The sequence below is a fragment of the Temnothorax curvispinosus genome, unplaced genomic scaffold, assembly GCF_003070985.1.
Source record: "Temnothorax curvispinosus isolate PA1 unplaced genomic scaffold, ASM307098v1 QBEX01006775.1, whole genome shotgun sequence".
Taxonomy (NCBI): Eukaryota; Metazoa; Arthropoda; class Insecta; order Hymenoptera; family Formicidae; genus Temnothorax; species Temnothorax curvispinosus.
In genome coordinates this window covers 15,916-19,004 of record NW_020216555.1, presented here as the reverse complement: position 1 = coordinate 19,004, position 3,089 = coordinate 15,916, and the positions used below count along the sequence as shown (strand labels likewise).

The window sequence follows — 3,089 nt, the reverse complement described above, 5'->3', positions numbered from 1 at the left end:
ACAATACAACGGATTACGTTTATTGGGACGATCCTAACAAATTGGTGGATCGTCTGCGATTACTCGAGGCCTCTCGTCAAGCGGGCAACGACGCGCACGGTAACAAGATTCAGTCGATAATTGAGGAGTTTCGCGAGATCGGATTGATTATAAATTGAGCTGTCGTGTCGATCGCGACGGCAGTTCGTTTCTCGACGAGAGATCGGCGCAATGTCGGTGAAAAAATTTGGAATGTCTCTGTGGAAACGCGGCGACGGCGGCGGATTCGCGACGGAAAGATCGCGATTCTCTATCGACTCCCTGCGGAACTACGTACGAGACAGCGCGCTTTGCTTGAACGAGGATTCCTACGACGCGAGGGAGCGCAAGCTACGACGTCTAGCCGCGCCGGAGATTGACAGCAACGCGACGAACAAGAGTTACGTCGAACGCGCGCTTCAAAAATCGGGAAAGAAGATCGATAAATCGTTGTCGTCGGTGAAAAGTGAGGTGGATAGGATAAACGGCGACGTGAACGGACTCAGAACCACGTTGAGCAAATTCAAGGAGACTGAAAACAACGTCATGAGTGGACTCAGAATCACGATGAACGAGTTTCTGGCCAAGTTCGAGAAGATTGAAAACCAGATACAGAACTTGGAAAACTCTAAATCCACGCAGACGAGGCAGATACTCGGCGCGCAGATTGCGATGAACAATTTTCTAGCCAAATTCCGCGAGATTGAAACAGCGATGGTGATAAAGGAATCGTTCGAGAGAGAGATAGCGAACATTCGCGGTAACAGGAGGAAAAGGTCAATAAGAAGGTGATGAGCCGTCTTTTTTTCGCGCAGTCGAGCAAGGAATACACGCGCGCAACGATAAGTGCCGAGAAGCGGAGACTCGTGGAGGAGCTGCACGCACCGGCGCGGAGAAACTTCCCGCGACATCGCGTTGTGGTGCGCGGTTACGACGATCTGTGGCAGGCCGACGTGGTCGAGATGCGTCCCTACGCGCGACACAACAAGGGTTACTATTACATACTAACGGTTATCGATGTGTTGAGCAAGTACGCGTGGGCGTTACCGCTCAAGAGCAAAAGCGGAAGCGAAGTAGCCGCGGCCCTGTCGAGGATATTTCGTGAGGACGCGCGATATCCGAGGAATCTGCAAACGGACAAGGGAAAGGAGTTCTACAACGCTAAAGTGCGAGAGATTATGAAAAAACGCGATATAAATCACTACTCGACGTACTCAGTGATGAAGGCGTCGGTGGTAGAGATTCAATCGCACGCTGAAGAACGACATGTGGAAACTCTTCACGCTCAACGGATCGTACGCGTGGGTCGAGGCGCTACCGCGTCTGCTGACGAATTACAACCACCGCAGGCATAGAACGATCGGGATGCGACCGGTGGACGTGACACCCGCCGTCGCCAAGAGACTCTTGTCTATGATGTACAGTCGCGCGAAGATCGCCGCTCCGGGTAGATTCAGGGTGAACGATCCGGTGCGCGTGAGCAAATTCAAGACGCTGTTCGAAAATGGCTACATTCCCAACTGGACTACCGAGATCTTCCGTGTCGCTAAAGTACAACGTACCAATCCTGTGACGTATCTGTTGAAAGACTACCGCGGGGAATCGATAGCCGGAGGATTTTACGAGCATGAGTTGCTGCGAGTTTCCTACCCCGCCGTTTATCTCGTGGAGAAAGTGTTGCGCAGGCGAGGCGACGACGTATACGTGAAGTGGTTAGGAATGAACAGTTCGCATAACTCATGGATAAATAAAACGGCGGTGTTATAGTTTCTATACATATTTGTGGTGTATTCACGGTGCTCCTACATTGTTAGCTTGGCCTTGTAATCATGTGATTCGGGAATGATTTCCCCAAATGCCGCGATATTGCCAGAGTGAGAACACGAGGGCAGAGTCAGTCGACGGCCGACGCTCCCGTGTAACGTGCGGGCACGGTACGCATTGTAAGCAGAGATGGATTACTTAATAATAAATCATCATATAGTTTATCATATAGTTTTGTTATACGACCCCGACCACCTCACAGGACATAACAATTTTGGCGACGAGGTAACTCGAACTCAGTAATCGGGAGTGCAACAAAGAGAGTAGAAAAATCGTGGAAAAATCGCGTTTAATTTGCTGTGCTCGAGATCCACTGCATACGAATTACAGTTGCTGAAAACGGACGCGTAAAGTATTCGGTGAACGCGTGTACACGAACAATATGTAATACATATTTGATGAATAAGGAAACTTCTAGAATATTTCGTTGCTCGAATGTCGTCGAAAGCCAGTAGCGAAGAAGAGATAACGATAACGATTCATAATATTGACTACACAAGGACATCGTGGATTCAAACTCTGACAAAGGCACAGCTAGCTAAATTATTGTCGGACTTAAACACCGAATTCGACAGTAACAGCAGTATCGAACAACTACGAAAACTCCTGAAATCGCACGTAGATAGATTTATTTAATTTTAGCTATACAAAGCCATGAAATGGACTTAATTTACAATATACCTTAAACACACTCATACCAACTTTTTTAACTTAACGCGTGACACTGTTAATTCCTTATTCCGTACTTTTTAATTTCTTCTAGAAAAACCATTCTTTAAACCCAACACGCCTAAACCTATTATTTACACGTTAAACTCACAACCTAAGCTCAGAAATATTTGACTTAGTCCGCTTTGGCAGTATCAAGCCAAGAAACGGACATTATTCACCTATACACACACACATACCTTCTTACCGCAACGCGCAACAACTAATATTCCCTATATTTCTTTAAATTCTTCCCAAATCTCCTTTAGACACATATCTCGCTTTGTTTCTAAAATAACCTTCCTTACATCCTAAAACTTATAAAACTTGAATTCTAAATCAATGCATATTCTCTATTAATCCAAAACCTAATTCTCTCTTTTTCTTTATCCCTACCTTTACCTTAATATTACAACTATTTCCTGTTTTTCAACCACATCTTAATTATTAATAATTCTTTACCTTTACCTTCAAATATTAACGCAACTCTCTCATCTTACAATACATATAATAAACTTATGACTAATAACAAATCTCTT

The 3,089-nt window shown here is 45.4% G+C and overlaps 1 pseudogene; it reads left to right on the top strand.

Moving 5' to 3' along the window:
• Positions 1 to 210: 210 nt before the first annotated feature.
• On the top strand, positions 211 to 1,785 carry LOC112456402 (annotated as a pseudogene).
• The last annotated feature ends 1,304 nt before the right edge of the window (positions 1,786 to 3,089 follow it).